Source organism: Ranitomeya imitator, chromosome 1 (assembly GCF_032444005.1).
Source record: "Ranitomeya imitator isolate aRanImi1 chromosome 1, aRanImi1.pri, whole genome shotgun sequence".
Taxonomy (NCBI): domain Eukaryota; kingdom Metazoa; phylum Chordata; class Amphibia; order Anura; family Dendrobatidae; genus Ranitomeya; species Ranitomeya imitator.
In genome coordinates, this window is record NC_091282.1 from 43,045,863 (window position 1) to 43,071,443 (window position 25,581).

Below are 25,581 nucleotides of genomic sequence, written 5' to 3' on the forward strand. Positions count from 1 at the left end.
CCACATTCCAAAGACATACTGATAGGGAATTTAGATTGTGAGCCCCATTGGGGACAGCGATGATAATGTGTTCAAACTGTAAAGCGCTGCGGAATATGTTAGCGCTATATAAAAATAAAAAGATTGGAATACTCTGGTACTCGACCCGAGCAACGAGCCCAATGTAAGTCTATGGGAGACCCGAGTATTTTTACCGCGACGATCACCCCTGGGGGTCCTTTTAGGTCTAAAAACATCTGGAAATGATAGAAACACTGCACAAATGACACAGGGACATCATGGGGATCGCCCCTGGAAGCATTCCTGACTCCTAGGTCATAGCTGTTGTCAGAGTTTCACGCCATTTTTACAGGTGCATCAAAGACATACAAAAATGAAGCCAAAATGGATTTTGCTGAGAAATATGTTAAGGTACATCCTTTTAAGGCAAAATAATTCACCCGAGACCAATATGTTCCTCCACCACTTGGGCTATGTTCACACGCAGCGTTTTTGATACGTTTTTCAACTTTAACATTGCTTTCAACCAATACAAATGCATTCACTGGGAAATGTCATTGTAACATTTAATACCCCTAGCTGGCCATGTGGTGTGTGACACATAAGGAGACACATCTTGTTTCATTTATGAAGGAGGGACTCTTAAAGTCATAAAGCCTATTTTTAAAGGGGCATCAGGTGGCATTAATATTCTTAAAGGGCCATTATTAAACAGTGGGTCTCCTATGCTGTTATTGCCTATGCAGTGAGTGGCTGGGCTGCCAAAAAATACAATGGACCACAATACCCCTTTCACGCGAGGTACAGTAGGGCTTCCTGAAAAAGAGTTGCATTGAATGCAAGCCCTGCCCTGCTATCAAGTCATATGCACCCCAATAAGCCTTTGAACCCAGTTGGCTGGGTATTTCCACTTGTGTTCCAATGACTGGGGTATAGACAACTGAAGGCTGTGCTGGGACACGAACGTGGACGGGTTTGATGATGGTGCTGCTTGACTGTGGGCAACAACAGGTGCAGGGCTAGAGGCATCTTCACATGCATGGTGGATTAGGGATTGGCTTCTACGCAAAACAGTGGAAGAAGCAGTGGTGTCACCTGCAGATAGTGGTCCTGGAGCCTGGGGTTTGGCCCACAAAGTTGGGTGCTTTGCTGCCATGTGCCTGATCATGCTGGTGGTGGTCAGGCTGGTAGTTTTGCTACCCCTGCTGATGCGGGCATGGCAGGTGCTGCAAATTGCCTGTTTGGGGTTATCAGCAGAGTTTTAAAAAAAATAACCAGACTTGGGAAGATCTAACAGTTGGATTGGCAACTTCCCTCATGTTGGTGTTACGAGGAATGGATGCATGCCTTCTGTCTGTGGCCACCACACTGCTTCTTCCTGCCTGTTGGGGTGATATGCCTCCTTCCCCATGTGTGCTGCTGTCCTCGCTCTGCATGTCCTTCTGCCAGGTTGGGTCAGTCACTATGTCATCCACCACCTCGTCTTCCACATCCGCACCCTGCTTCTCATCCTGACTTTCTGGCAATTGTGTCTCGTCATCATCCACCTCTTGTAACACTTTCCCACCATCGCCTTCATGTGACCATGGCTGGTCAAAGCTTTGGGCATCGCTACATGCGATCTCATCTGGCCCCACTTCAAGTTGACCGGCCTAGAATCTGGAATCTTGAAAGGGAAAACTGAACAGTGTAGTAGTGTCCAAGTGTGGGATCAGTTGTCTCAGGGCACTCAGCATGGTGGGAGGAAGGAGGATCAGGGTGAAGAATATCCTGGCCACACTCACGGCTACTCAGACTTGACCATGTGGAAGACATAGTAGTGGTGGTGGTGGCTAAGTGACTGGAAGCATTATCCGCTATCCAACCAACAACCGTTTCACACTGCTCTGGCTTCAATAGTGCTGTGCTGCAATCCCCTAGAAACTGGGACAGGAAAGTCAAGTGAGAAGATGTGGGTCTTTGTTGTGGCCCACTTTCAGCATGGCCATGGCTCGTCCTCCACATGCACCATCAGCATCATGCACACTTCCCCGTCCCTTGCCCCTTGCCTTGCCCATTTTAAATGGACTATTGAACTATTTCAAAAGCTCAACACAAATGTATTTGTTTGGAGCAAAATTATATCTGATCAGTATGCCTTCAAAGCTACAATTTTTCCACCATAGATACAACAGGCCGCAGCCACAGATAACAGACTGTATAATTATTTTTTCTGTTGTATGTAACATTTTGAAAAAAAAAGGAGAACAAGGCTAGCACACAGAACTATGATACGTATGCCTGCAAATCTACAATTTTTCCACCACAGATACACCAGGCCGCAGCCACAGATAACAGACTGTATAAAATATTTTTTGTTTTTTGGTGAATTTTTGAAAAAAACAAAACAAAACAAAACAAAAAAGAGTAATAAATACATCACATGTTGAACGATGGACAACGACGGTGACGGTCAGAACAAGTCCGGCCTGGTGTTTCGTGAGTCGTGAGCTTCGTATAAGAGATATTGTAAACTGTGGACGTGATAAGGAAAAAATTGTACAGAGATGGTGGTGCATCCTTGCCAAGGGCATAGCTGAACGAGAGGCAAATAGATCATCCCCAGGAAAAAGGATACTGACTATGAAGTGACCTCCCGAGATGCGGGGTCACAGAGAGAGGGTGCAAAGGGAGACTGCCTAAAATACAAAAAGATTACATTAAAAATAAGACATGGACATATGGAGATAGATGCCATAGTGCAGGTATCGTGTGGGGCAACCGGGCACATGGCTCAGTGAACCTGTTAAGAGTAACCAATAAAGCCCTTATACGTGACCACCTAGAGCCTGTATGTAGAGAGACATGAGAATACAAACTATAAGACCCAGATAAAGCGCCACCTGAGGCACCAAATTAATACCTGGAAAGCACACTGACTATATACGGGCCCACAAGGGTGCCGGCGTCAGATAGGGTCCGGGAGAAGAGAGCGCCTGGGAACCAAAAGAGGAGGAGAATTACCCATCTTTATGGAGCTTGCTGCCAGGCCCCAGTCCGAAAAAAGGGGGGGGGGACAATAGGGATAAGGACATTAAGGGACAAAGGACAAAGGCCACTGTTACCTGAGGGTCCGGAGGTGTGAGGGAAGAGCGCTGGAGAGAGGCGAGGTACTCGCAAGAGCTGAAGCGCTGTAGACAAGGGAGAAGATAACAGGGGTCGGACATAAAGTAAAAGGGAGCACGGGCAGATGAAGAACGCTGAAGCAGGAGCCCATACCTGGAACCACGGAGCGCACCGGCGCGATGTGACAGGGGTAGCATTGCTCCCGGGACTGGTGACAGGCAGAGGCACTTCCGGGTTTAAGTGCGTACTGCCCCGCGGTCACCTGACCAGCCGCGTCACAAGGACACGTGACCGGAGAATCAGCGCGCGCGCAATGGAGCAGTCGGCTCAGAGGAGCCAGGGAGGTGACCAGAACTTACAGCGCCTGCGCAAATGGGCAAAAGTCCAAACGGAGCAGCGTGTGTGAGGCCATAACAAGAGAATCGCAGCGCTGGGCGGGTCTAGACACAGATAGAAAAGCAGAGCTGAGGAAAGATGTGAAAACACTCAGCATAGGGGACACGGTACACATGTAGAAAGAAAACAGGACCCTAAAAGGTGGTCACACGGCTGCGATATAGAGATGGGGATAACACTCTGTATCAGATATGGCATTGTGCATAAATACTATACCGTGTGAGGTAGGGCCAGTGCTCGGTGCGAGGGGTGCAGTTAACGATTCTGTGGGGAAAAAAAGGGGACAACACAGTTAAAACCGAACAGCAGTTAAACAAGGTCAATCAAATCTCACAAATATACTAACATTGTCCACATTATATTACAAAAAAGCTGAGACATCATAGTCCCTATTTAATCCCTTCGGTTCTAGAGTCTGTAACGTGTATATCCAGTATGCTTCCCTTCTTTGAAGCATCTTAGTAGGGTTCTGGCCTCTTCTAGGAATGTCAACCTGTTCCAGAACCTGGAACCGGAGTTGGGAAATACTGTGATTCTTCTCAAAGAAATGATGTGGAAGGGGGAGGTGCGTCTTATTACATCGGATAGTAGATTTATGTTGGGCCACTCTATCCCTCACTGTTTGTGTGGTCTCGCCCCACATATGCCAAGCCACAAGGGCATTTGATCAGATAGACCACATGTGTAGACTCACAGGTGTAGAAGCCTTTTATGGGGATGGCCTTGCCAGTTTGTGGGTGAAAGACGGAGGGACCCTTTTGTACGTTACTACACTGGAGGCAATTCAGGCAGGGAAATGTACCGCGTTTCTGTGTTTGAAGGAAAGTTTGCTTAGGGACCAACGTGCCAGAGCCAACATCTGCCTTGACTAACCTGTCCTTAAGGTTTCTATCTCGCTTGAAGCATGACAGGAAAGGCACTTTGAACTCAGGAATTTTAGGATAGCTTTTTGTCAGAATGTTCCAGTGTTTCCTTATGGTAGCTTGCACTAGGTTAGAGAAAGGATGGAAAGTGGACACGAAGGGAATTCTCTTTGGACTCTCCTTGGGTTTAGTGTTTGACAGATTCCTTCTGGCTTCCGTCAATACCCCACGGGGATAACCCCTATTAGTGAATTTGTTTTCCATCTCAGTGAGTCTAGTTTTTTTTTAAGAAATCATCGGAGACAATTCTTTCCACCCTATGGAATTGTGATTTTGGGATGGAGTTCTTAATGGAGGGGGGGTGGCAACTAGTAAAATGCAGAAGACCATTACGATCAGTAGGTTTTGTAAATATGTCTATAGCTAGAAGACCCTCCCTTTCCTTGTATATCAAGGTGTCCAAAAAGCTGATCCTATGTGTGTCATATTGTATAGTGAATTTGAGTTCAGGCCAGATACTGTTAAGATGTTGGTCAAAAGACAAAAGTGATTCGATCGGGCCGTCCCAAATGCAAAATATATCATCGATATATCTCCGCCAGACCTTACAGTGAGTCGTGAATAAGGGATGATTGTACACAAAATCGTTTTCAAAAGACGCCATGTATGCCACAGCGTAAGGAGGCGCTACGTTCGCGCCCATTGCAGTGCCTTGTTGCTGGGCATAGAACGTGTCCTGAAACATGAAGTAATTTTCTTTAAGTACCAAGCCCAGAAGGTCGGCACAGAAATGACGGATTTTGATATCCATGTTATTTTCACTCAGGAGTCTATCTGTGGCTGCTAAACCCTTCTCATGTACTATGGAGGTCTACAAGCTGTTAACATCCCAGGTGATCAAAAGGGAGGGGGGGGATATGGGGCCCAAGGATCTAATAACTTGAATAAAATCATTGGTATCAAGCAAAAATGAACGGGTGGTCTTGACTAATGGCGTTAAAATCTTTTCCAGTACTATGGATAGTGGTGACAGTACCGAATCGGTTAAAGCTACGATGGGCCGGCCAGGTGGTTTGACTAATCTTTTATGTATCTTGGGCAAGACGTAGAATATGGGGGTGATGGGATCCCTTTTAATGAGGAAATCCCTCATTTTACTGTCGATGGTACCTGCATGGAAGTGGAAATCTATGATGGGCGCAATTTTTTGGACTAACTGGTTTAGAGGGTTATATGGTATAACCTTGTATACTGTGTCGTCACCCAGTTGTCTGAACACTTCATCAAGGTAGTCAGTTCTGTCCATAATTACCGTCGCCCCACCCTTATCTGCAGGTTTAATTATTAGAGACTTATCCGATGACAGTTGCTCCAGTGAAAGTCTCTCCGAGTGTGAGAGATTGGTTTGAAACTGGAACTTCCCCTGATCCATTTCTCGAGTCAGTGTATGGATATCCCTCTCAACGAGGGAGACGAAGGTTTCCACTGGTGGATTGGATCGAGGCGGCATGTATGAACTGTGGGCCCGTAGCCCCAGGTCACGAAGTTCAAGTAACGATTTGTCCTGCGTAGAGGGATTCAAAGCTAGGGGTTGTTCCGAGAAGTGGACACGTAGTCTGAGGTTGCGATAGAACCTCTGTAGATCCATGCTGAGTTCAAATGAATTGAACTTGTACATGGGGCAAAAGGATAGGCCCTTTTGAAGTACGGCTAGTTGATGTGTGTCCAAGTTTTTTGAAGAGATGTTAACTACCAGAGGGAGGTCCTTACCTGTGAGCGTGTCGCCATCTGGTTTCTGATTTCCCCGGCGGCATTGGCCCCCCCGCCTCGTTTTCCCTTTTGACGGCCGCGGTTGTTCCCTAAAAAAGAAGAATGGGAGGTAGAAGAGTTTGAGGTGCCGGGTCTGCTGTCGATGGAGCCAGAAGAGCTTAGGGAGCTGTGTCGCCTGGTGGAATGCCGAGTATCTCGCCATTGGTAGACACGGTTCTGTAGATAGTCCTCGGTGTCTCTCAGAAATTTTGATCTTTTCCTCTTTTCTAATTCTGATCTGTGTGACCGTAGTAGTTCCTGATTCTTCGTTTTCAGTTCCTGGAACTCTTCCTGGGGCATGGTACCGATTAGTTGGCTCTCGATGGCATTTATTTGGGCGTTCACCGTGTCCAGGTTCTTTTGGAAATAAGAGAGGGTTAAAGTCATTAGATCTACTGAACATTTGTTCAGGATGTGCTCGAACTTTGTACAATACTCTTTATCTTCCCTGAAGAAAGTTGGTTGTAAAGGGACCCGTAGGCCCCGTGGGATCCTTTGGACTTGAAGGTACTCAGCTATTGTAACAATGTGCAGTTCTAGATTAACTGCTCTTCTAGACTCGCGTTCCAGATCTCGATTCTTAAGTTCTTTGGTCGGAATTTGGAGAAAGTCGCTTGGTGCGGTAACTTTCGCAAGAATTTCCGCCGCTTCTGTTGCGTTGAAAGAGAACGTCTCACTCGACATTGTCCGAGGTGCCCGTGTAAGGATAGAACATATAGCAATAGAAAACACGGCACTCAGGGATTCTTGGTGGTGCACAAGTTAGGTATCCAACCCGTAGACTGTAAACAATAAATTACTTGGCACTCAGGAGAATATTTTCATAATGAGAAGTGAAAAATTCATTTATTGGGTGCATCCAGTTCAAATTTAAACGTTTTCGGTCTAATCACAAGACCTTCGTCAGAAACCGTTTGAGAGTACTAGAATATATATACAGAAAAAACAAGAAAGGTTTTTTTACAAAAAGATTAAATGATGCACAGTATAAACATGAACATGTTACATTCTGGTCAAAATATAATAAATACATCACATGTTGAACGATGGACAACGACGGTGGCGGTCAGAACAAGTCCGGCCTGGTGTTTCGTGAGTCGTGAGCTTCGTATAAGAGATATTGTAAACTGTGGACGTGATAAGGAAAAAATTGTACAGTGATGGTGGTGCATCCTTGCCAAGGGCATAGCTGAACGAGAGGCAAATAGATCATCCCCAGGAAAAAGGATACTGACTATGAAGTGACCTCCCGAGATGCGGGGTCACAGAGAGAGGGTGCAAAGGGAGACTGCCTAAAATACAAAAAGATTACATTAAAAATAAGACATGGACATATGGAGATAGATGCCATAGTGCAGGTATCGTGTGGGGCAACCGGGCACATGGCTCAGTGAACCTGTTAAGAGTAACCAATAAAGCCCTTATACGTGACCACCTAGAGCCTGTATGTAGAGAGACATGAGAATACAAACTATAAGACCCAGATAAAGCGCCACCTGAGGCCCCAAATTAATACCTGGAAAGCACACTGACTATATACGGGCCCACAAGGGTGCCGGCGTCAGATAGGGTCCGGGAGAAGAGAGCGCCTGGGAACCAAAAGAGGAGGAGAATTACCCATCTTTATAGAGCTTGCTGCCAGGCCCCAGTCCGAAAAAAAGGGGGGGGGGACAATAGGGATAAGGACATTAAGGGACAAAGGACAAAGGCCACTGTTACCTGAGGGTCCGGAGGTGTGAGGGAAGAGCGCTGGAGAGAGGCGAGGTACTCGCAAGAGCTGAAGCGCTGTAGACAAGGGAGAAGATAACAGGGGTCGGACATAAAGTAAAAGGGAGCACGGGCAGATGAAGAACGCTGAAGCAGGAGCCCATACCTGGAACCACGGAGCGCACCGGCGCAATGTGACAGGGGTAGCGTTGCTCCCGGGACTGGTGACGGGCAGAGGCACTTCCGGTCAGGTGACCGCGGGGCAGTACGCACTTAAACCCGGAAGTGCCTCTGCCCGTCACCAGTCCCGGGAGCAACGCTACCCCTGTCACATCGCGCCGGTGCGCTCCGTGGTTCCAGGTATGGGCTCCTGCTTCAGCGTTCTTCATCTGCCCGTGCTCCCTTTTACTTTATGTCCGACCCCTGTTATCTTCTCCCTTGTCTACAGCGCTTCAGCTCTTGCGAGTACCTCGCCTCTCTCCAGCGCTCTTCCCTCACACCTCCGGACCCTCAGGTAACAGTGGCCTTTGTCCTTTGTCCCTTAATGTCCTTATCCCTATTGTCCCCCCCCCCCTTTTTTTCGGACTGGGGCCTGGCAGCAAGCTCCATAAAGATGGGTAATTCTCCTCCTCTTTTGGTTCCCAGGCGCTCTCTTCTCCCGGACCCTATCTGACGCCGGCACCCTTGTGGGCCCGTATATAGTCAGTGTGCTTTCCAGGTATTAATTTGGGGCCTCAGGTGGCGCTTTATCTGGGTCTTATAGTTTGTATTCTCATGTCTCTCTACATACAGGCTCTAGGTGGTCACGTATAAGGGCTTTATTGGTTACTCTTAACAGGTTCACTGAGCCATGTGCCCGGTTGCCCCACACGATACCTGCACTATGGCATCTATCTCCATATGTCCATGTCTTATTTTTAATGTAATCTTTTTGTATTTTAGGCAGTCTCCCTTTGCACCCTCTCTCTGTGACCCCGCATCTCGGGAGGTCACTTCATAGTCAGTATCCTTTTTCCTGGGGATGATCTATTTGCCTCTCGTTCAGCTATGCCCTTGGCAAGGATGCACCACCATCACTGTACAATTTTTTCCTTATCACGTCCACAGTTTACAATATCTCTTATACGAAGCTCACGACTCACGAAACACCAGGCCGGACTTGTTCTGACCGCCACCGTCGTTGTCCATCGTTCAACATGTGATGTATTTATTATATTTTGACCAGAATGTAACATGTTCATGTTTATACTGTGCATCATTTAATCTTTTTCTAAAAAAACCTTTCTTGTTTTTTCTGTATATATATTCTAGTACTCTCAAACGGTTTCTGATGAAGGTCTTGTGATTAGACCGAAAACGTTTAAATTTGAACTGGATGCACCCAATAAATGAATTTTTCACTTCTCATTATGAAAATATTCTCCTGAGTGCCAAGTCATTTATTGTTTACAGTCTACGGGTTGGATACCTAACTTGTGCACCACCAAGAATCCCTGAGTGCCGTGTTTTCTATTGCTAAAACAAAAAGGAGAACAAGGCTAGCACACAGAACTATGATATGTATGCCTGCAAAACTACGATTTTTCCACCACAGATACACCAGGCTGCAGCCACAGATAACAGACTATATAATTTTTTTTTCTCTTGTATGTGAAATTTGGCATAAACTAAAAAATGAGTACAACAAGTTACAATTTTTCCACCAATTTTTACTTAGGTAAACTGGCGGTATAGCTTGCTTCATGGGTGGGGTACGCTGCTGAGTTGCACCAAATTCTACTAGGCCCAAAAGGATTTCCTGGGCTAGATGCTGTTACAAAATAGTAGTTAGGTAAACAGGTGGTGTAGCTTGCTTCATGGGTGAAGTACACTGCTGAGTAGCACTAAATTCTACTAGGCCCAAAAGGATTTCCTGGGCCTGATGCCGTTAAAAATAGTATTTAGGTAAACAGGTGGTGGGTGGCTGGGCTACTCTGCTGACTAGCAGACACGGAAGCTTGGGAGCAGACCTCTGAATCCCAGGCCAGAGTATGAGGAAACAACTCTGCAGACAACCCCACCCACCTGGAATTGACGATGGCAACATCATGTAAAACTCAGCAAGGGGACTAAATAAGAGTCTCCATTTTTTCCAAAAATTCGGCCACAGACACCACTTAAGTGGCATCAATTTCGCCAGAGTTTTTTAAAACGGTTGGTGAGGTGATTTTCAAAAATCATCAAGCTTTTAGTCTCCCCAAGATGACACAGTGGTAGAAAAGTCCTTGCGGATCCAGGATTTGTTCATCTTGATGAACGTTAGTCTGTCTACATTGTCACTGGACAGCCGCGTGCGCTTATCTGTCAGCACACCACCAGCAGCGCTGAACAAACGTTCCGAGAGAACGCTGGCTGCGGGGCACGACAAGATCTCCAAGGCGTGAGTGGCGAGCTCAGGCCATTTTTCAAGATTGGAAGCCCAAAATGAGCAAGGGTCCAGTTCCACAGTCATGGCATCGACGTTATCTTGGAGATACTCTTGTGCCATCCTCTCTAGGCGTTGGCTGTGCGTCAGACTTCTTGTCTCCTGTGGCCTTGCAAAGGATGGTCTAAAAAAATCTTGAAATGATTGGAAAAAATTGCTGTTACCACCAGATACGATGTTACTGTTACGGTTTGAGTGATGACTCGATAGTCCCACGGTTGGCAAGTTACAACTCAGAGGTGGACTACGTGCACCACTGGTGTTTTGTGGAAAAGCAGATGTTAGATTCTGTAACAGTCTCTGCTGATACTCCTGCATGCATGAATCCCTTTCTATGGCAGGAATTATTTCGCCAAATTAGCTTTTGTACCGGGGATCTAAGAGTGTGGCAACCTAGTAGTCGGCATTACTTCAGATTCTGACAATCTGAGGGTCATGTTGCAGGTAGTGCAGCAAGAAGGCACTCATGTGTCTTGCGCATCCAGGAGGACCAAGTCCTTGTTGTCTTGGTGGTGGTGAGGTGAGAATCATGCCCTCTCCCCCCAACCTCGCACAACAGAAATTTGATCAAGGTCTCCCTCATCTGATGAGTCTTCCATGCCCAGCGCCAGTTCGTCCTCCACTTCTTCCTCACCTCCTGCACCTTCCTCAACAGTTTGGCTGCTACCATGCGCCCTCGGTAACCCCTCTCCCCCAGCCTCCAATGCCAGCCACCTTGGTCCTGCCAACCTTTTTGACCTTGGAGATATGACAGCTTCCACATATGACTCCTCCTGTTCCTCCTCCTCTTGTTCCACCACCTGACTCCGAACACTGTGTAAGGTGTGCGCCAGCATGTAAATCACCGGAATGGTCATGCTGATAATGGCATCGTCAGCACTAAACATCTTCGTAGCTATTTCAGAACTGTGCAGAAGGGTGCATAGGTCCCTGATCTGAGACCACTCCTGCAGCGTGATTTGCCCCACCTCTTGATCTCATTGGCCCAGGCTATACGTCATAACATATTGCACCAGGGCTCGTCGGTGCTGCCACAGTCGCTGCAACATGTGCAGAGTTGAATTCCACCATGTGGGCACATCGCATTTCAGCCGGTGAACTGGCAGGCCCAACGACTTCTGTAGAGATGCAAGTCGTCGAGCTGCAGGATGCGAACGGCGGAAGTGAGCAAACAGTGACCGTGCCCTCTGCAGAAGCCCATCTAGTCTGGGATAGTGGGATAAAAATTGCTGGATAATCAGGTTCAAAACGTGAGCCATACAAGGCATGTGTGTGACATTGCCCCGGCGAAGGGCTGCACCCAGGTTTGCAGCATTGTCGCACACAGCCTTCCCTGGCTGCAGGTTGAGTGGAGACAACCATTGATGGAACTCGGTCTCCAGAGCTGACCACAACTCCTCTGCTGTGTGACTCACATTTCCCAGACATTTCAATGTAAACACTGCCTGATGCCGTTGAGCCCTGGTGACAGCATAGTGAGGAGGTGTGCAGGATTCTTTCTGCACAGTTACAACGCGGGTGGCAGGCTTTAGGTGCAGGTGAGAGGAGGTTGAGGAGGCAGAAGCAGTGGAGGAAATTCTAGATACAGAGGATCGACGAGCAACTCGTGGCGACGGCAAGACTTGGACAGCAGCCCCTTCTCCTGATGTCGCCGTAGTTACCCAGTGCCCAGTCACCAACATGTAACGCCCCTGTCCATGTCTACTCGTCCAAGTGTCTGTGGTGAAATGCACCCTGCCACACACAGAGTTTCTCAAGGAAGCGGTGATGTTGTGTGTGACACGCTGGTGTAGCGCAGGCACAGCTTTCTTTGAGAAGTAGTGGCGACTGGGCATCTGGTACTGGGGCACTGCGACGGACATAAGGTCTCGAAAATCCTCTGTGTCCACCAGGCGGAAAGGCAGCATTTCTGTAGCCAACAGCTTGCTGATGGAGAAATTCAACCTCTTAGCTTTGTCATGGCTAGGAGTATCATTTCTCCTTGCGGAGAGTGACATGATAAGCATGTCGAGGTGAGGAGACTTAAAGCCACAATGCTCCTCTGGGAAATATGCAAGTTGTCTCTTCAGAGAGGAAGAGGACTAGAACTCTAGTGCCACCTATTGGAATTAGCAATCCTAACAGTCAATGTCGACCCTTTAATGAGCCTTGTCACATGACTTAGGATAATAGCTAAACCAGAATCTCAATTTGCAGACACTGTGTTAGGATTGCTACTTCCAATAGGTGGCACCAGAGTTGTAGTCCTCTTCCTCTCTGAAGAGACAATTTGCATATTTCCCAGAGGAGCATTGCGGCTTTAAGTCTCCTCACCTCAACATGCTTATCATATCACTCTCCGCAAGAAGAAATGATACTTCTTGGATCCCGGTCAGACACCTCTCAATCAGCCACACCAGATCTCCACTTTGCACTGACGAGGGGCAGTACCCCGAAACACAGTGTCTGCAAATTGAGATTCTGGTTTGGCTATTATCCTAAGTCATGTGACAAGGCTCATTAAAGGGTCGACGTTGACTGTTAGGATTGCTACTTCCAATAGGTGGCACTAGAGTTCTAGTCCTCTTCCTCTCTGAAGAGACAATTTGCATCAAGGCTAGGAGGAAATGGTCTTTTACTTGTCCACATCTGAGGGACTGAGGGCTGGCTGCCGTGCTTAGACAGAGTTGAGTAGGGTGTCCCCGGCAAACTGCTGGTCTGTGAGGAAGGTGCAGGCGGAGATGTTATGTTGCCTTGATCAAAATGTGGTGTCGATGTCGGAGAGCGCTCAACACCAGCAGGTGTTTCCACTAGCAAATGTCCTGACGACCTGCCAATCACACTGGCTGTTGCGGGTAAAGAGGTGGAAGGTCTGCATCCAAAACCATGTGGGACTGCTGTCTGCACAGTCAAAGAGGATGAAGAGGACACAGATGCACTTGATGGGGCAGACGGTGGTTGACCCGGCCCACTAGGCCACATTGTAGCACAGTGAGCTTCCCACTGCAACTTATGCCTCATATCCATGTGACGGTTCATGCATGAAGTACTCAAGCTAGTGATTTTTTGGCCTCTACTGAGATTTTGTTGACAAATCTTACAGTCAACATGAGTTGGGTCATCCTTTGCGATGTCAAAAAACGCCCAGGCTATGCAAGGCTTAGAGCCCGTGCGACCTGAAGAGCCACCACGACTTCTGGTCTGAGGCAGAGTTGGGGTTGAGGATGCAGTTGTTGACGTGCTTCCAGTACTCCGTCTCTGTCCAGGAAGGCGCACCGTTACCTTGTCGTCAGACCCGTCACTAGCATCCTCCTCCACCTCCTCTGCTGACCTCATGGACTGGGGGTTGTCAGTAAGTGGGGTCTACAACCTCGTCATCATCATCCTGTGTGTTCTCACACCAGTCGTCCTCAGAGCCAACCTCTTCCTGCCCCGACCAAAAAGTCAAGTTTTTGTTCCAATCAGGTATCTCAGTCTCATCATCATCTTCCTCATTGTCTCCACCAACAGGAGTTACAGTTTGGGAACGAGGGTCTACATTATGCTCAGAACCTTCTTCATCTGGGCCTGGATCCGACTCACAAAGATTCTGGGCATCAGTGCAGATCATTTACTCGTCTGGATTCACAGAAGCTCTGGAGCAGACCTCTGATTCCCAGGCTATAGTATGCGTAAATAAAGATAGGATAACCCGGAGCATAATATAAACAATTGCTTTATTAATACAAAAATTAAAAACAACATATATCAGTAGTATTTAAGGTGCAGATATTTCCATGATTAACATAGTTAAGGGGAAAACCACCCCTCTAGAGTCTCCAAATTGCACGAAACAAACATGGAAGAAAGTGAATGTAGAAAGCCTTCCTATGCAGTGTAACCTAGTGCAAAGCGGCAAGCTGATCAGTAATGCAGTGCCGATCCAAATAACCAAAGTGTAAATGTAATAGATCCACGCAAGTCAGCTTACCAGCTCAAAGGGGAGACAGAGGAGGGGAATCCCACCAGGATAACGTCCCCATATAGTATAGTATGCGTAAACAGCTCTACAGACTCAACCATGTGTGTTACCCCATTCTCAGACGGGCGGCTGGAGACTTGGGAGCTGTGAGGAAGCAAGTGCGATTGGGGTGACAACTCTGAGGACTGGAGTAGTTGTGATGTTGAAGTTGACATGGAGGAGAGCCAACTTGAACGAGCACTTGATATCCATTCAAGCACCTGCTGTTTTTGTGCCTCATCTGGAATTTTTGGCGATGCTTGTAGCGATGGTCGTAAGAAAGGGATCATATCAGATTGTCCACGAAAAGAAGTAGACATCTTACTTTGGCTGGAAGATGGTCTTTCTTCTGCAGATATTACTGTTGCTTTACCACCTACCCCACGGACTCAACCTTTTTTTCCCTTTCCAACACGCCTATTCCCCTTTCCACCAGCAGCAGGCCTTTTGCCACTCATTTTAGTGCTTAACTAATTGGCAACTCTGTATCTGTAGTTGTTGGCACAACAACCGATGGATGAAAACCCGAGCAGAACTGAGTGGCCAAACTGTGGTACTAGGCCCAAAACTAAAAATTTAATTAGATGCAGTGAAAATTGAGATACACAGACGGTATAGTTTGTTTCACAGGCGGGCTACTCTGCTGACGTGCAGACACTGGTCCTAGGCCCAAAACTAATAACTGGATTAGATGCAGTGAAAATAGAGATACACAGGCGGTATAGTTTGTTTCACAGGTGGGCTAGTCTGCTGACGTGCAGACCCTGCTCCTAGGCCCTAAACTAATAACTGGATTAGATAAGAGTTGAGCGACTTTTACTTTTTTAGGATCGAGTCAGGTTTTGCGAAACCCGACTTTGTCAAAAGTCGGGTCGGGTGAAATCGGCCGATTATTGCGAAAAGTCGGGGGCCGACCGAAACACGAAACCCAATGCAAGTCAATGGGGAATCAAAGTCGGCAGTGAGTGGAGGACAGGAAAACACCTACAGTGTCCATTTTAATGCCCAAAACATCCATTCTTATTTCTTAAGCTTGTCAATCTTAATTTACTTTATAATAATAGTCAGGCATTGAAAACAGGGGATCATTTGGCTACAGTTGTGGGGGGGTAGGGCTGGCTCAAGGTTTTCATGGGCCCAGGAAACGCGGAATACGTCACGGCGGTGGAGCAGGGAGAAGTAAGTATTTCAACTTTGCAAGTGCTGTGATCCTGAGCAAGCAGGGGGGCCCACTCATTGGCACTTGGCACTGGCACAGGGCCCCTCATAGTACGGAGGTGTGTTTGACGGCAGGTGGCGCATCCCACTGCCAGAGACACTTTTACATACTATGAGGGGCCCTGTGCCAGTGACGTCGCCAACGAGTATGCCTCCCCCACCTGATGAAGGAACCTGCACTTTCATCTGCACCTTCCTCTTTGTCCCCGTGTAAAGGTGGTATAGTATGCGGGAAGGGGAACCTGACTTTCAGCAGGGCCAGATTAAGGCTGTGCAGAGTGCAAGGGGAATGTAGTGGTCTGGGTCAATGTAACAGCAGACTCATCTAGCAGTGGCTGGGCAATGGGCAGGATGAGGAGGAAACACATATATAGGCCCAAATAATAAAGTAGGCTAAATGCAGTTCAAAATTGGTAACAGGACTAAACAGGCAGCACAGCTTTGTTCAGTGGAGGACAACTGTAATGAGTGGCGCAGACACAGTTAGTAGGCCCAAACTAAAAAGTAGGCTAAAAGCAGTTCAAAATTGGTAACAGGACTAAACAGGCGGCATTGCTTTGTTCAGTGGAGGACAACTGTAATGAGTGGCGCAGACACAGTTAGTAGGCCCAAAATAAAAAAAGTAGGCTAAAAGCAGTTCAAAATTGGTAACAGGACTAAACAGGCGGCCTAGCTTTGTTCAGTGGAGGACAACTGTAATGAGTGGCGCAGACACGGTTAGTAGGCCCAAATACAAAAGTAGGCTAAAAGCAGATCAAAATTGGTAACAGGACCTAAACAGGCGGCATAGCTAGGTACTGGGGTGGGCTCCTCTGCTGAGTAGCAGACAGTGGTATTAGGCGCAAAGTATTAACTGCTCAAAATGGAGGCCAGGACCCTGTATATTTTAACTATCATTATTATTATTATTATTATTATTATTTATTATTATAGCGCCATTTATTCCATGGCGCTTTACATGTGAGGAGGGGTATACATAATAAAACAAGTACAATAATCTTGAAAAATACAAGTCACAACTGGTACAGGAGGAGAGAGGACCCTGCCCGCGAGGGCTCACAATCTACAAGGGATGGGTGAGGATACATCTATCATTTCAACAAATTTGTATTGGCAGTGTCATTAAAGGATTTAACAGCACAGACTACACAGTGGTAGAGCACTGTTCGAGATGGGGGGAACACTCTCTCGTGGGTGGCGGTACTGGCACAGGGCCCCTCATATTATGACGGTGTGTCTGACGTTGGTTGTGCACCACCACCATCAGAGACACTTCATTGTACTATGAGGGACCCTGTGCCAGTGCCGTCGCCCAAGAGTGGGCGCACCCACCTGTCCAGGCAAACGGCACTCGCACGGGTGCTTGCGCCAGGTGGTGACCACGGCCCTGTGGGGGGAGTCAGCCCATTTAGGGAGGTATAAAAATGGCCTATGGTTTACATTCAGCAGCTGCAAATGGCAGAATTGGAGAAGTCAGTAAGAGGAGGTCAAAAGCAAGACATTTTTCAGGCAAGCTACGTGTCAGCAGGAGAAGGTGGGGCAAAATAATTTGAAATCCATGATTGGTTCATTTTAATGAAGGTTAGATCATCAACATTTCGGGTAGCCAGACGTGTCCTTTTTTCGGTCAGTATTGAACCAGCAGCACTGAAGACTCTTTATGTGCATATAACAGTGTATATAACAACGCTATCTAAGTGGCAGAAAGTGGCTAGCTGATATATTGCAAACTAACAGGACAGAAGTATATCCACTTTGTGAGAATTTGAATCTCCCTTTTTTGGGGGGGAGACTGAACCACTACTTAGGCCCAGTGTATATAACAACGCAATCTAAGTGGCAGAAAGTGGCTGGAAGATATATGAAAAAATACAAGGACTGTAGTACAATTTCAATCTCCCTACAATGATCTCAGGACAAGTATGGCAGCAATAAAAAAGGACTGCTGCACACAAAAGTGTGGACAAATAAACAAGATAACTGTGCAGAAAGGAGCAACAGGATTTTTGCTTTTAAAAAAGCAGTTGGTTTGCACAGCGGCGTACACACAGCAATGCAGCTATCAGGGAGCCTTAGAATGCAGCCTAATAAGCTACAGAGCTGATGCACAAAAATATAAACTCCACTGTCCCTGCAAACAAATGGTGGTGTTGGACAGTGGAAATCGCTACAGCACAAGCAGTTTCGGGGCCTAATCTTCCCTCCCAAACTATATCCCTTATTCTGATGAAGCGGCAGCAACCTCTCCCTATGCTACGATCGGCAGAAGTAAGATGGCGGTCGGCGTGCACACCCCTTTATAGCCCCTGTGACGCCGCAGAAAGCAAGCCAATCACTGCAATGCCCTTCTCTAAGATGGTGGGGACGGAGACCTATGTCATCACGCTGCCCACACTCTGCGTCCTCCTTCATTGGCTGAAAAATGGCGCTGAAAGCGTCATACAAAACGCGACTTTGGTGTGAAGATCGCCGACCTCATGGCCGATCCCACACTAGGGTCGGGTTTCATGAAACACGACTTTGCCGAAAGTCAGAGATTTTTGAATTTGTCCGATCCGTTTTGCTCAACCCTAGATTAGATGTAGTGAAAATAGAGATACACAGGCGGTATAGTTTGTTTCACAGGCGGGCTACTCTGCTGACGTGCAGACACTGGTCCTAGGCCCAAAAATATTAACTGGGTTAGATGCAGTAAAAACTGAGATACACAGGCGGTGTAGCTAGCTTCACAGGCGGGCTACTCAGATGACTATCAGACACTGCTACTAGCCCAAAAGGATTGGCTGAGCTAGATTACACCAAATGCTGTGACAAACACTTGCACAGCACTGGCACAAACCTGCCTGGCAAACCGTGCTATTAACTGATGTAACCTACCCTGAAAAGAGCTGATATTACAACTAGTCCCGACTCCTCCCGACTCCCTAAACCTATCTCTCTGACAATTCGCTCCAAAAAACACTCTTTGTCTGTATAGCGGCCACAGCAGCAGCGGTGCCGTCTAACACTAAGCTGCAGCAGTGAGGAAATGGTGGCGACGGGCCAAATGGCTGGTTCTTATAGGGCAAGGACATGTGACATACACAGCCAATGACACATGCCCTTGCTTGTGTGCATCACATGCACATTGCTGTGTGTGTGCACTGCTGATAGGCTGAGAGACTGCACCGCCCCACTATAAACGCGGGAAGGAAAAAATGGAGATCGGCGTTATTTCAGCACAGATCTATCCCCCGCCCACTATACACTGAAACAGTTTATTAACAATGATAAATAGTTTTAATGTGCAAATCAAGTTAGGCTTCTGGTGAACGAACAGTTATCGAACAGAAACTCAAACAGCCAAATTTTAAGCAAATTGTTCGGGTTCGTCGAACGACTCGATCACCGCCCAAAACAGCTCGAATTTGAGATTGGCGAACAGTCCGACTCGAACACCAGTCATCTCTGGACCTTACCTCCTACTATATTACCATATATATATATATATATACACAGTACAGACCAAAAGCTTGGACACACCTTTTCATTTAAAGATTTTTCTGTATTTTCATGACTATGAAAATTGTACATTCACACTGAAGGCATCAAAACTAGGGTTGAGCGAAACGGGTCGTTCATTTTCAAAAGTCTCCGACTTTTGGCAAAGTCGGGTTTCATGAAACCCGATCCGACCCCTGTGCGGGGTCGGCCATGCGGTACGCGACTTTCGCGCCAAAGTCGCATTTCAATGACGCGAAAAGCGCCATTTCTCAGCCAATGAAGGTAAACGCAGAGTGTGGGCAGCGTGATGACATAGGTCCTGGTCCCCACCATCTTAGAGAAGGGCATTGCAGTGATTGGCTTGCTGTCTGCGGCGTCACAGGGGCTATAAAGGGGAGTTCCCGCCGACCGCCATCTTACTGCTGCTGATCTGAGCTTAGGGAGAGGTTGCTGCCGCTTCGTCAGAAGCAGGGATAGCGTTAGGCAGGGTCCATTAACCACCAAACCGCTTGTGCTGTAGCGATTTCCACTGCCCAACACCACCTTCAGTGTGCAGGGACAGTGGAAGCTACATTTTTTTTTTCCCCCTCAGCGCTGTAGCTCATTGGGCTGCCCTAGAAGGCTCCCTGATAGCTGCATTGCTGTGTGTACGCCGCTGTGCAAACCAACTGCTTTTTTCAAAGCACAAATCCTCTTGTTCCTTCCTTTCTGCACAGCTATCTTGTTTGTTTGTCCACACTTTTTATTTAATTTGTGCAGCAGTCCACTCCTTATTGCTGCCTGCCATACCTGGCTGAGATTACTGCAGGGAGATAGTAATTGAAGGACACTCCCTGTTTTTTTTTTTTTTTTTTGTGGGAGATTAAGATTGACATTTCTGCTAGAGTGCCATCCCTGTCTGTGTCATCTCTCACTCAGTGGGCCATAGAAAGCCTATTTATTTTTTTGCTTGATTTGGGTTATAAAATCTACCTGAAAAAATCACTACATCAATCAGTGGGAGAAAAATATTGGCCTCAGGGCTTGTGTGCCACTCTTGACTCCTGTGTGCATCATCACTCACTCAGTGGACCATAGAAAGCCTATTTATTTTTTTGCTTGATTTTGGTTCTAAAATCTACCTGAAAAAATCACTACATCAATCAGTGGGAGAAAAATATTGGCCTCAGGGCTTGCGTGCCACTCCTGACTCCTGTGTGCATCATCACTCACTCAGTGGGCCATAGAAAGGCCATTTTTTTTTTTTTTTTGCTTTATTTGGGTTCTAAATTCTACCTGAAAAAATCAATAAATCAATCAGTGGGAGATTAATATTGACCTTTGGGCTTGTGTGCCAGTCCTAAGCGTGCCATCTCTCTCTCTCAGATAGTGGGCCATAGAAAGCCTATTTATTTTTTTTTTTTTTATTGGGTTTATAAATTTTCCCTGGAAAAAAAAAAAAAAAGTGGGAGATTAATATTGGCCTCTGGGCTTGTGTGCCAGTCCTGAGCGTGCCATCTCTCTCACAAATAGTGGGCCATAGAAAGCCTATTTATTTATTTTTTTTTGGTTTTATAAATTCTCCCTTAAAAAAAAAAGGGAGATTAATATTGGCCTTTGGGCTTGTGTGCCAGTCCTAAGCGTGCCATCTCTCTCTGTCTCTCAGATAGTGGGCCATAGAAAGCCTATTTATTATTTTTTTTATTGGGTTTATAAATTTTCCCTGGAACAAAAAAAAAAAAGTGGGAGATAAATATTGGCCTCTGGGCTTGTGTGCCACTCCTGACTCCTGTGTGCGTCATCTCTCACTCAGTGGGCCATAGAAAGCCTTTTTTTGTTTTATTTGTTTTCTAAATTCTCCCTGAAAAAATCATTTTATTTTATTTGGTTTCTAAATTCTTCCTGAAAAAATAATTTTATTCTATTTTTTTTTTTCCTAAAGTCTCCCTGAAAAAAAAAAAAAAAAAACAAATCAGTGGGAGATTAATATTGCCCTTTCTGCTTGTTTGCCAGTCTTGACTCCTGGGTGTGCCATCTCTCTCTCTCTCTCCAATTGTGGGCCATAGAAAGCCTATTATTTTTTTAGCTTGATTTGGGTTCCAAAATCTACCTGAAAAAATCACTACATCAATCAGTGGGAGATAAATATTGGCCTCTGGGCTTGTGTGCCACTCCTGACTCCTGTGTGCGTCATCTCTCACTCAGTGGGCCATAGAAAGCCTTTTTTTGTTTTATTTGTTTTCTAAATTCTCCCTGAAAAAATCATTTTATTTTATTTGGTTTCTAAATTCTTCCTGAAAAAATCATTTTATTCTATTTTTTTTTCCTAAAGTCTCCCTGAAAAAAAAAAAAAAAAAAACAAATCAGTGGGAGATTAATATTGCCCTTTCTGCTTGTGTGCCAGTCTTGACTCCTGGGTGTGCCATCTCTCTCTCTCTCTCCAATTGTGGGCCATAGAAAGCCTATTATTTTTTTTAGCTTGATTTGGGTTCCAAAATCTACCTGAAAAAATCACTACATCAATCAGTGGGAGATAAATATTGGCCTCTGGGCTTGTGTGCCACTCCTGACTCCTGTGTGCGTCATCTCTCACTCAGTGGGCCATAGAAAGCCTTTTTTTGTTTTTTTTGTTTTCTAAATTCTCCCTGAAAAAATCATTTTATTTTCTTTGGTTTCTAAATTCTTCCTGAAAAAATCATTTTATTCTATTTTTTTTTTTTCCTAAAGTCTCCCTGAAAAAAAAAAAAAAATCAAATCAGTGGGAGATTAATATTTACATTTGTGCTTCAGTGACAGTCCTGCGTGTGTGGCATCTCTCTCATTTGTTGCCACCAACAACAGAGTGTGTAACATTGTGCCTGATTTTCGTTGTGGTCTCACTCACCTGTAAAGGGGTAGCTAAATCATACTGAAGTTATAGCTCACCGTGTAATTTGTGTGACAGCAACAAATACCGTTAGTTTGTTTACGTTTTTAAAACAATGAGGAAGTATGGTGGAAGAGGTCGTGGCCGGGGGCGTTCATTGTCAGCTGGTAATGAGGGTAGTGGTAGTGGTGGAGCATCAGCTGGTCGTGGGAAAAAAAATATTGCACCTAAGTCTGGAGCTGTGGAGCCAGGTTCGTCGTCTGGCTACACAAGGCCTCGAACGCTCCCTTTTCTGGGAGTAGGAAAACCGCTTTTAAAGCCGGAGCAGCAAGAGCAAGTTTTGGCTTATCTTGCTGACTCAGCCTCTAGCTCTTTTGCCTCCTCTCGTGAAACTGGTAAATGTCAAAGCAGCGTGTCGTTAGTGGATGTTCACGGTCAGGGACAAGTCGCTTCCTTGTCCTCTTCAGCAAAAACAACAACAGAGAAGAATGCAGCAGGCGACACAACGGATTACTCCATGGAGCTCTTTACACATACCGTCCCTGGCTTAGAAAGTGAAGCAGTTAACAGTCCATGCCCATTACAAGTTGAATCTGACATGGAGTGCACTGATGCACAGCCACAGCCAGACTACTATGCTGGTCCTTTGACTCAGACCACAACATTGCCCTCGCAGGGTGCTGATCAAGAATCAGACCCTGATGAGACTATGTTGCCCCATCACGAACGCTATACCACCGACCGACACGGTGACACAGACGAAGTTGCACACGAGCTACAAGAAGAGGTAATAGATGACCCAGTTCTTGACCCCGATTGGCAGCCATTGGGGGAACAGGGTGCAGGCGGCAGCAGTTCTGAAGCGGAGGAGGAGGGGCCGCAGCAGGCATCAACATCGCAACAGGTTCCATCTGCCGGGCCCGTATCTTGCCCAAAACGCGTGGCAAAGCTAAAACCTGTTGGAGGACAGCGTGGCCATCCGGTTAAAGCTCAGTCTGCAATGCCTGAAAAGGTATCCGATGCTAGAAAGAGTGCAGTCTGGCATTTTTTTAAACAACATCCAATTGATCAGCGCAAAGTCATCTGTCAAAAATGTTCAACTACCTTAAGCAGAGGACAGAATCTGAAAAGTCTCAATACAAGTTGCATGCATAGACATTTAACCACCATGCATTTGCAAGCCTGGACTAACTACCAAACGTCCCTTAAGGTTGTAGCACCCTCGGCCAATGAAGCTAGTCAGCAACGCAACATCCCTTCCGGCAGTGTAGGGCCACCATTTTCCGCACCACCTGCAGTATCTGTGCAGGTTTCTTTGCCAGGCCAAAGCCGTCAGGGTCAGGGAATCACCAGTTTCGTAGTAGGAAACACTGCATCTAGGGCACCGGTGGCAACAATACCATCTCCCACCGTCTCTCAGTCTGCCATGTCCACCGGCACCCCCGCTAGTTCCACGATCTCCAGCTCTCCAGTCCAGCTCACCCTACATGAGACTATGGTTAGAAAAAGGAAGTACTTAGCCTCGCATCCGCATACACAGGGTTTGAACGCACACATAGCTAGACTAATCTCGTTAGAGATGATGCCCTACCGGTTAGTTGAAAGCGAAGCTTTCAAAGCCCTGATGGACTACGCTGTACCACGCTACGAGCTACCCAGTCGACACTTTTTTTCCAGAAAAGCCATCCCAGCCCTCCACCAGCATGTTAAAGAGCGCATCGTCCATGCACTCAGGCAATCTGTGAGCACAAAGGTGCACCTGACAACAGATGCATGGACCAGTAGGCATGGCCAGGGACGTTACGTGTCCATCACGGCACACTGGGTAAATGTGGTGGATGCAGGGTCCACAGGGGACAGCAAGTTTGGGACAGTTCTGCCTAGTCCACGGTCTAGGAAACAATTGGCTGTAGCCGTTCGCACCCCCTCCTCCTCCTCTTCGTCCTCCTGCAGAAGCGAGAGCTCGTCCACAGACCGCAGTCGCACAACCACTCCATCCGCAGCTGCCACTGTTGCACACCAGGTCTCCCATTATGGGGCAGCTACTGGCAAACGTCAGCAGGCTGTATTGGCTATGAAGTGTTTGGGCGACAACAGACACACCGCGGAAGTTCTGTCCGAGTTCTTGCAGAAAGAAACGCAGTCATGGCTGGGCACTGTAGATCTTGAGGCAGGCAAGGTAGTGAGTGATAACGGAAGGAATTTCATGGCTGCCATCTCCCTTTCCCAACTGAAACACATTCCTTGCCTGGCTCACACCTTAAACCTGGTGGTGCAGTGCTTCCTGAAAAGTTATCCGGGGTTATCCGACCTGCTCCTCAAAGTGCGTGGACTTTGCTCACATATCCGCCGTTCGCCCGTACACTCCAGCCGTATGCAGACCTATCAGCGTTCTTTGAACCTTCCCCAGCATCGCCTAATCATAGACGTTGCAACAAGGTGGAACTCAACACTGCACATGCTTCAGAGACTGTGTGAACAGAGGCGGGCTGTTATGTTTTTGTGGGAGGATACACATACACGGGCAGGCAGTAGGATGGCAGACATGGAGTTGTCAGGTGTGCAGTGGTCGAAGATTCAAGACATGTGTCAAGTCCTTCAGTGTTTTGAGGAATGCACACGGCTGGTTAGTGCAGACAACGCCATAATAAGCATGAGCATCCCCCTAATGCGTCTGCTGATGCAAAGTTTGACGCACATAAAGGATCAGGCGTCTGCAGCTGAGGAAGAGGAAAGCCTTGATGACAGTCAGCCATTGTCTGGCCAGGGCAGTGTACAGGACGAGGTAGCGGGCGAAGAGGAGGAGGAGGACGAGGAGGATGATGGGGATGATTATATTTTTAATGAGGAAGCTTTTCCGGGGCCACTGGAAATTGGTGGCGCGGCAAGGCCGGGTTCTGGTTTTTTGATGGACACAAGTGACGTGGATTTGCCTGAAACTGCCCCTCAACCAAGCACAACCGCAGATTTGAGAACTGGAACTTTGGCCCACATGGCGGATTATGCTTACGTATCCTCAAAAGGGACACACGCATAACTAAAATGATGAATGATGACGATTACTGGTTGGCCTGCCTCCTTGATCCTCGCTATAAAGGCAAATTGCAAAATATAATGCCACATGAGAACTTGGAACTAATATTAGCAACCAAACAATCAACTCTTGTTGACCGTTTGCTTCTGGCATTCCCTGCACACAGCGCCCGTGATCGTTCTCACACGAGCTGCAGGGGCCAGCAGACCAGAGGAGTTAGAGGGGCAGAAATCAGAAGTGGCATTGGCCAGAGGGGTTTTCTGACCAGGTTGTGGAGTGATTTTGCTATGACCGCAGACAGGACAGGTACTGCAGCATCAATTCAAAGTGACAGGAGGCAACATTTGTCCAGTATAGTTACAAACTATTTTTCATCCCTTATCGATGTTCTCCCTCAACCGTCATTCCCATTTGATTACTGGGCATCAAAATTAGACACCTGGCCAGAATTGGCAGAATATGCATTGCAGGAGCTTGCTTGCCCGGCAGCTAGTGTCCTATCAGAAAGAGTATTCAGTGCTGCAGGTTCAATACTAACAGAAAAAAGGACTCGTCTGGCTACCCAAAATGTAGATGATCTAACCTTCATTAAAATGAACCACAACTGGATTTCGAAATCTTTTGCCCCACCTTGCCCGGCTGACACCTAGCTTTCCTATGAAAAGGTCTTGCCTGTGG

At 46.8% G+C, this 25,581-nt stretch overlaps 3 long non-coding RNA genes across 3 annotated transcripts; 1 reads left to right on the forward strand and 2 right to left on the reverse strand.

Annotated features, from left to right (window-relative positions):
- Window positions 1-2,450: 2,450 nt before the first annotated feature.
- Window positions 2,451-3,299, reverse strand: LOC138657599 (uncharacterized). Its single transcript, XR_011317086.1, has 5 exons — window positions 3,259-3,299; window positions 3,105-3,170; window positions 2,903-2,975; window positions 2,618-2,678; window positions 2,451-2,513 (listed from the first exon to the last, which is right to left on the reverse strand). It is a non-coding gene; the product is annotated as an uncharacterized lncRNA (long non-coding RNA).
- A 3,865-nt stretch (window positions 3,300-7,164) lies between these two features.
- On the reverse strand, window positions 7,165-8,071 carry LOC138657600 (uncharacterized). The gene is made up of 5 exons (XR_011317087.1): window positions 8,047-8,071; window positions 7,893-7,958; window positions 7,690-7,762; window positions 7,405-7,465; window positions 7,165-7,300 (listed from the first exon to the last, which is right to left on the reverse strand). It is a non-coding gene; the product is annotated as an uncharacterized lncRNA (long non-coding RNA).
- A 128-nt stretch (window positions 8,072-8,199) lies between these two features.
- On the forward strand, window positions 8,200-9,265 carry LOC138657601 (uncharacterized). The gene is made up of 5 exons (XR_011317088.1): window positions 8,200-8,240; window positions 8,329-8,394; window positions 8,526-8,598; window positions 8,823-8,883; window positions 8,988-9,265. It is a non-coding gene; the product is annotated as an uncharacterized lncRNA (long non-coding RNA).
- Window positions 9,266-25,581: the final 16,316 nt, after the last annotated feature.